Raw genomic sequence first — 9561 nt, forward strand, 5'->3', positions numbered from 1 at the left:
GGCTGCAGTAGGCTGTGAGCCTGCCACTGCACTTCAGCCTGGGTAACAGAGTGAGATTCCAACAAAAACAAAAACAAAAACAAAACAATTACACACACACACACACACACACACACACTCACATAAAATGGTATATTATTCAACCATTCATGTGTGATATAAATTTATATTTATTGATGTATAAAGACATATACTGTATATTGCTCATAAAAATACAGATTATAAAGAAGCATTCATAATGGAAATGCAATTTTTTCTCATTTATATGTGTTTACATTGAAAAAAACACCTGGAAGACTCTCTGCCAACATAATTACATCTGCCTGTATATCACACCTCTCTGTATATCTATTTATCTAATCTCTACCTATGTTGAGGTATCCAGGAAGGATAATCATTTTCTTCTTTATATGTTTCTATGTTGGTTAAATTTTAAGAAAATGCATTACTATATAATCTAAGAAAATTAAGTTATTCTAATACTTTTAAACTTATGAGTCTTTTGATTAATGTCACCAATAGGATTCTAAAAGTGTTCACTATGTTTTACAAATAATATTTTTGCTTAAACTATATAGATCTTACTAGTTTTCCATTTGTATCTATTTCTCATCTAAAGAAGCAATGATGAACTCTATATTTTCTAGGCATCACATTTTCTATGTTAAATTATTAAACAATTAACTAGCTTTGAAGAAATAAAAAATGAACTCATGCTTTCTCTCTTAAATCAGAAACAAAAGCTGCTTGGTTCTTCAAAGCTGATCGTCCTTGAAATGTAAAGGGAGTGTCTATTGTTCCACATCAATAACCTGACCCACATCAGAAGCTATTTTGGATAACAAGAGATAGTTATCTTTATAAAAAATACAAACGCTTACATTACTATATGGCTGATTGTAAAGCACCTACCAATAAGAAATGCATTGCAGCACATCAGTCTGGTGGTCTGTACTTAAGACTGATTCAACATTTCCATTATAAAATTTCATTTTTGATGCATCAATAACTGAGCCAATTAAAACCAATGCTAAGTTAAAACTGTGCACATAGCTTTCTGGGCAGAAAGGCTCTCTTTTATAGAAACAATTTAACTTTTCTAAATGCAGACCTTTTAAGGTTTTTTTATAATCGTGATTAAGGTTTTGGGCTTGTGCTAATTTTAAAAGGTTTCTTTTTCTTTTCTTTGGAGCTATATATGTTCATTAATGTAATACTTGGTTTTAAATAAAATAAGCAGAGTATACTATTCAAGTATTTCTTACCTTCCCAAAGCCAAAGTTAAAACATTAACTTCAGAAAGTAATAATTAACAATTACTATTTATAAATGTCATGGACATAGAACCAAAGCCAGCTTTCCCTGGGATAATGAAGAGTATGTTAACATTACAAATCTGTGGCCTAAATACCCAATGGATGCGCTGTGGGTAAGGAAGTGATCAGCCGTTGTCACTCCATGCAGTCTGTGGCTTGGCAGTGCATAGAGAGAAGCCACAGTATGTTGTCTACAACACAGTGGCCATCTGTGGTGTGACAAGAAGGGGAGCTCATTGGCAGTTCTGTCAGAATGTGGCCTACTTCCTAAAACCTGGCATCAGGACCCAAGCGGGAGAACAAGCACAGCAATAAACAGAGAGACTTTGGGGGCTGCATGGCATTAGTGCAGGAGAGTCCTAAACCACTTCCAATGGGTCCTCTGCCTCCTGTGCAGAGCAGCTCCCTGCAAAATTCTTCAAAGGCAAAACTGTGGTTACAACTTAGTCAATAATTGTAAAGTTCCTACCAGACCAGGACGCAATTGTCAATTGCAGAGTTAGATCCCTTATGTTTAACTGTATCTAGTTCATAAGAGGCACTTGATTTTTATGAGTTGTAGGGATGAAATATCTGCTGAATTGTCACTCATGACTGCATTTCACGAACAAACAATCACACAAATGCTAAGAAATTGATCAATTGTGTGACAAAGCTTTCCAAAGAAAAATTATCCTTATTTTATAATCTACAGCCTAATAGTTAAAATTTGCTAGTTCAATGACTACAGTGAGTAACAAGGTTCTATAGAGAAACATTTGCAACAAGTCATACTGAAACAACAAATACAAATGGAAGGGATGAGCTAAAGATCTATCTATCATCCAGCTATCTATCATGTATCTATCTATCTATCTATCTATCTATCTATCTATCTATCTATCTCTATCATCTCTTTCTCTTCAAAGACATGCTGTGGACAAGGTGAATTTACTAATCTAACATCCATGCAACAAATATTTAGTGAAAACTTGAACATGATACTAACTATGCTCTCACTTGCTCTAGCTATTTGTATTAAGTGCTCTAATTACAGGAAAAGCTTATAATTTTATATAAAATTAAGTATACATTATGTATTAGTCTTTCTTTTCAGCTCAGTACAGTGCTAAAAAGGCAATACTTATTAATCAAAATGTGTAATTAATGTTTCTTAATTAATTAATGTATTAATGTTATAATAAGGGGAAAATTCTCACAACTCCCTAATTCTGGAAAGGACTAGACACTCTAGGATCTAGTCCTATTTTGCCTTGACCAAATACATGACTTTGTGCCAGTTAATCTTTAGAAATCTTAAGGTCTCATCTTTAAAAATCAGAGTTATACAAACAGATCTTTTAAGATTATTCCATCTAAATTTATTAGTCTATAACTCAGGACCACTTACACTTCAACCATTAAGTGTCACCTAGGAAACTATTTTAAAATTCAGATCTTTTTATAGATAATATTGAACTGCCAGGGTAGGATTTTTAATATTAATAGCCATCTTCCTAATATTTATAAATATTCAATACCTTTATGTAGATGTTTCCAAGACTCAATGTTGTCACAAACTTTTTTTTTGAAATTATCATTATTATTATTGAGTCAGGGTCTCACTGTCATCCGGGCTAAAGTGCAGTGGTACTATTATGGTTCACCACAGTCTTGACCTCCCAAACTCAGGTAATCTTTCCTCTTCACCTCTTGCGTAGCTGGGACTACTGGTGTGCACCCCCATGCCCAGCTAATTTTTTAAATTTTTTGTATAGATGAGGTCTCCCTATGTTGCCTAGGCTGGTCTTGAACTCCTAGGCTCAAGTGATCCTCCTGCCTCAGCCTCCCAACGCGCTGGGATTGCAGGTGTGGGTCACCATGCCCAGCCACTATTCTTTTTAAAAGTACAAAGTCACATGAGAAAAAAATACAAAACTTTAAAATATATATAAAATAGCATTTCTTCTTTATCTGTTTGATTACTATTATGGTGCTAAGAGTTACTATTTTGAAAAGCCGTTTTGTCAACTGCTGAGACACAGCTATTTCATAAACAATGGACTTACAAAATTAAATAGAAGTTGTTACAGAGTAGTATTTGTATACATGTATTTCCAGTCTGATTTTAACATCTTTTATATCATTTTAAAATTCATTAATTATGCTAGCTGTCTACCTATAATAAGTAATAAAATCAGTATTATAACATTAGAGCACAAAATGATCTCAGAGTATCTGTCACTATATAAGACACATGAACTTGGCAATTTTTTTCTCAACTAATTGTTTTCATGCCTTTTGATTTTCAAAGACAAGCAAAGCACTATTTAAGGATTTTTCACCTTACCAAATGTGATAAAGTCTAGAGACAGAAATTTTTACCAAATTTTTTTGTATGCCATGCATCACATTCCTTCCAAATCTGATTATGATGCTACTAATTGTAGGAACAGAGATACAAAAGGGATATAATTAGCATAAATATATCCAGAAATAAGAAAAGTAATTACTAGTTTCTCATCATTGTGTTCAGTATGACCTAAATGTTTTGGGTGAAAAACTGGATATTAAAAGTATTAATATTCAACATGATCTTTCTGTTTGAAGAAATGTATAGACAAGTTTCACTTCATTAGATAACCATGAATTCATTTTTATGATGAGTTGTTTTGAAACCAGAAAGTTAAAGTAGTAGGTAATGAGTAGGCACCCAGGTCCTTGGGGTATCTAACCCATAGAGAGGTTGGCTGACAGCGCTCAAGCACTAGTGTTGAGTTCTGGTCAAGGGAGAATCAAGATGAGGATGAGAGAGATAGTCTTCCTCTTGTTTCCCTTTTATACAAGATTTATTTAAGATACAATTTGAAATAGCTAAGGGCTCCTTTTGATGTTTTACTTCATCTCCTCTTCATAATTTTCTACCTCTTGATTCCTCTTTTGTGATGATGTTAAAGACTTCAGGGTCGGGAGTCCTCCAAAGTCTGTACTCTTTTCAGGGCTAGCTTCACAGATGTGTGACCTGAGTAGTTACACAAGGCCCTGCACTCTTGTGGGGACCACATAAATTATTGTGGGGCCCTGAAAATTATTTAGCCAGTCTTTCCTCTTATCTATAATGATCCAGTAATCATTAATAGCTATGCAAAGGAACAACCTTGAAAGAATGTGCACTAATATATCAATATTGAGTTACTCGTCAATTCTCTCAGAGATTGGAGTCCCTCAAATATCTACTTATGACCTTGGTTTATCACTTTAATGCTCTAGAACTCTGTTATATCATCTGAAAAATAAGAACATCACACTGTGAACTATAAGTTTCTTTTAATCTAAACCACCACACCACCCTATATAAAACTAAGGAACTGTACTTTTTAAGAATAAGGTGCTTTTACGGAGTAAAATATCACATGAAAATAATTTAGACCATCCAGTAGTCTGCTACCTTGGTTAGTTTACTTAATTATGTCTGTATGCTTTTGTGGTGATTTTATTTACTAATCCATTTAGTCATTAAAGCATATACATACCATATCTATCACCTAGTTTATAAATTTCTTTTTTTCTTTTTCTTTTTTCTTTTTTTTGAGTTGAAGTCTCACTCTCTCACCCAGGCTGGAGTGCAGTGGCATGCCCAAGGTCATTCTAGCCTCAACCTGCTGGACTCAGGTGATCCTTCCACCTCAGTCTTCCAAGTATCTGTAACTACAGGTGTGCCACCACACCCAGCTATTTTCTGATTTGTTGTAGAGACAAGGTCTCACTATGTTGCTCAGGCTGGTCTTGAAACCCTGGGCTCAGGCAATTCTCTCACCTCAGTCTCCCAAAGTGCTGGGATTACAGGCATGAGCCACTGTGCCCAGACTAGTTTATAAATTTCTTGTTAATTATTAAGTCACTCTAGTGGACTATAGTTCCATCAGGAAACAAAGTCGGTAAGTCTTGTTCACATTTGTGTTCAGAGGACTCTGGCACAGTGGATGCTTGGTAGATATTTTGTTAAATGCATAATGCACAATTGAACAAAATTAGTACCTACTAAATGTCAGTTAAATGAATTGAGCACATACTTGTGCTTACTGAATGTTCGAAGTTGAATAAGACAAGACCACTACCCTCAAGGTTATAATACACTAATGGGGCACAAAGGTGAAGAAATGAACCTTTACAGACTGATGTAATCAACACTTTAAGAGAAGCATGTTCAAAGTAAAGTATAAACAAGGGATCTGCTCACTCTGGCTGGTGGTATTAGGAAAGGCTTCACAGAGGAGGTAATGTCTGAGCTGAGCCTTGAAGCTTGAGAAGGGCAAGATGGAGCGAGAGCATGAAAAGTCAGGGATCATATGGGAGGTTGATATTTAGAGCTTTTAGGAATCCTCCTACTGGGGATATATCATGAAGAACTCAAATCACTCTAAAAAAAAGATACCTGCACACGTATGTTTATCGCAGCATTGCTCACAATAGCAAGAACCTGGAACTAACCATGCTGTCCATCAAAAGAGGACTGGATTTTAAAAATGTGGTACATATATACAATGGAATACTACGCAGCCATAAAAAAGAACAAAATCATGAATTTCGCAGCAACCTGGATGGAACTAGAGTCTATAATACCGAGTGATCTCTCACAGAAACAAAGATCTGAGTATCACATGTTCTCACTCATATAGTGGACCTTGAACTTCTATCGTAATACTATAAGAAAAGGATTGACAGTGGTGGGAAACTATGTGGGGGGAGGGAGGGAAGGGGGGTGGGATTAACGGTAGTCAATATCTGTCTGGGGATGGGGAGACACCTCTTATCAACAAGGGTGCCTGAACGATACATATTTGTATACCTAACCTTTAACTGTACCCCACAATTTCAAAATAAAAAATATGTTTATAGAAAAAAGAAAAAGCAGGGAAGTGAGATCAAAGTTAGCTTGAGGGGAGCAAGAAGTGGTTTGGTGTGATGGGAACACTACAGTCTATGGAGAGTAAATAGAAATGAAGATTGGAATGCTAATAGGAATCAGACACTGAAGATCCTTTCTGCCACAATGAGTTCTTCTTACATACTATGGCGTGTCCTTCCAGGTTTTTCAACAGGGATGGGGACAAGAGACATGATTGGATTTGTGTTTTGGAATATCTTTCTTATTTTAATATAGAGGGTATGGTCTAGTTGAACTCCCAAGTTTCTGCATGTATTGCAAGAATTCCACAGATTCTGTTGAATATTGAGGCAATTAATGAGCAAATCAATCAAAATTGAATAAAATGAGATAATCTGTTAAAAGCTCCAGAAAAGTAAAGGAGCTGAAAATGCAGGTGATTCATATGTAATTAGCATAATTCTTGGCATAATCGACACTTGGAAAAATTTTATCTGTCATAACGTTAAAACAACATGCAGCAGATAACAAATACATCATCAGCAAATCATATCAACAAGAACAACAACAAGACATCCAAGATAAGTTCTGAGAATCTCAAAATTCTTCCCAAATCAGAAAACAAGTCAGCAGTATAATAAATAATAAACAGATGAAAGGGACTTCAAGTGCTGGTGACACCCATGAGGAGGAAAGAAGCAAACAAATGGAGGGCAGTTGTATAACTCAAGGTAAATAACTTTTTTTTCCTTTTTTACTGTGGGTGGAGACCAGTATTTACTAAACATGAAAGATTAATATCAGTAGAGGAAGGAATTGTTTGTTTTTAATCCAAGAGGTTGTTGTGAACAATGGGGAAAAAAAGAACACAAGTGAAACTTCACTATGTCTAAAGAATTAAAAATTGTACATGAATCATTTGGGGGAAGTCACTAACTTCTTCTCCCAGATGTTTCCATTCATTTATTTGAGAAAAAACAAATAGAAAATTATTACTCCCTATCCCTCAATGTTATGGTAAAGTTGCCTGTATTCTTATGCACTAAATTGTCAACTATTTAAAATAAATGAGTGAATGATTAACTGAATACCTATGATTGATAATTGCTTAATGAAATGAGAGACTGTCATACAACGATAAGAAACTAGGTATTTATGTATTTAAGTGTGAGTATCATGAACAAAATGTGTCAATACTCATCAGTCTCAATTTGAAAAATATAATAAAAGAGAATAATAATAACCTGGGATGTGAATTGGTTTATATAAGTGTCTTAAGATATATGAGAGATTTTTTCCATGAAATTTAACGTCTATTTCCCCCCTTTTCTTTATTATCTTAAATTATACATTAATGAAGACTTCCAAGTCTTCAACCCTCTTACAGGGACCAGACCAAGGCCCAGTGACCCAACAAAGAGTTAAATAGCCACAAGCACATTAACTGACAGAGTTTTCACAACTACAGGTGAAGTTCTCCCCAATTCAGCTACATTACTTTGGGGGCTGGTATCATCCCAGTCTTGATGGAGAGGAAATTTCAGAGTCTTCATAATGTTGCAGATTATCCAAGCATCTATAATGTCACATTTCTCTTTCTTTTCATGGAACTGTTGAAACTGTGCCCTACCAGAGCTAATTAAAAATGACCAAAACAAGAACAATAGATGTGACTGAGTCCATGAAGATTTTTTTTTCCACAGAAGACAAGCAGGAATAATACTAGGTTTGTTATGTGGCAAGAATCTAGAGTAATAATGTCAAGGGGTGCAAGTGTCCCTGAGGGAGGGAGGTGCCCAAGGAAAGAAGACACTGAGAGGCAAGAAAGTCACAAACAAGTGTCCAAAATGGCATCAACAGGAGCACCAATCTCACAAGGACCCTTGTCAATCCACAGCTGGGTCCCCAACTCCAAAAGACCAGAAGATTGTTGAGGACTTGAGGAAGAGATATCTTATCCTTAGGACTCATTTATGAGTAGGCTCTACATAAAGTATAGAATTATATTTAATAAATTTCTAAGAAATTGCTCTTATCCAATTAGCTTCTGAGAACCCTGCAGCTCCTTATGGGCAATGCACAGGGCCATTCTTCATTCTTCCAGAAATGATTTTAAATGATAGTCACAGGCACATATTATATATAAAACTTTTTTTAAAAGAATGGCTTCCAAACCTTCCCTCTTCCTTCTTCCATCCACAGAGGAGGGAGCTTTTTAGTGAGACTCTTTTCATCCCCTAATCCTCAAAATGTAGAATGCTTCACTTCTCAAACCTCCTCTGCTTTATATCTGCCCTTGCTCCCTAGGTGGTGACAACCAATCTAATAGCTTTAAATATTATCTCTGTGCTTATGACTTCCAAATGTTTTCTCCAGCTGTGCCTTCATCCTTGATCTCTGCAGACATACACGTATACTCAACTACTTTCTTGAATGTCTACCAGGTATCTACAGTGTTACATGTCCAAAATAAATCTCTTGACTTTCCTCCTCAACACTGTCCCTCCAACCATCTATTTTTGTCTCAAAAAAAAAAAAAAAAAAAATCAGAGGGCCAATTTTCATTTCTTTCCCTCATACAACACATCTAATTAATCAGCAAATTATTTTGGTCTTATCTTCAAAATATATCTGGAATATTGCCACCTCTCTCCCCACCGACTGTTTGATCACAAGTTAAAACCACTGTTATCTGTGTCCTGATTTATCAAAATGGCCTCCCTCTGGCTCCCCAGCTTTCATCACTGATTATCAAAATGTTATTAAATATTTGCATTATATCTATTCAACAAATACTTGTGAAGAGTCCACATTATGAAATGTACTATGCCAAAAAATGTGTAAGACACCTGTGAATCCGACCAATGCCAGCCCTCAAGGCTTTTATAGTCTGGGTGAGTGAATTTGACACATACATGTAACATTACACAAAGCAATACTAGATAATTATCACATAGTGTTACAAAGTGCTTGAGGAGTTTAGTGAAAGAGAGGGAATATCTAATTGTATTGGTGATAAAGCCTTCACTGGGGAGGTTGCATTGAAATTGGGCCTTAAAGATAAACCATATGCTAGAAGCAATGAATTGAGCTCATTCTTGAAGTTGCCCCAGAAGGAGGCAGAGTCAGTGCATCTTCAGAACATGGCAAGTCGTGTCATTTGGCCAAAATAGAGAGATATATAGGGGAGCCAGAGGGAAAATTGCTGGATAGTTAAGATGTAATTAAAATATTGAAGTCCCGGGCTAGGTGGCTCAGCCTGTAATCCCGTGCCTTTGGGAGGTGAGTGGATTGCCTGAGCAATGTTAGCATTTGTAAACCTATGCTGTTTTTAATTTAGCAGTTTTTTCCTACTTGTGTGTCATATTTTATAGGTCA

This window comes from Carlito syrichta, unplaced genomic scaffold (genome assembly GCF_000164805.1).
Source record: "Carlito syrichta isolate Samal-C Ts95f unplaced genomic scaffold, Tarsius_syrichta-2.0.1 Scaffold68780, whole genome shotgun sequence".
Classification (NCBI taxonomy): Eukaryota; Metazoa; Chordata; class Mammalia; order Primates; family Tarsiidae; genus Carlito; species Carlito syrichta.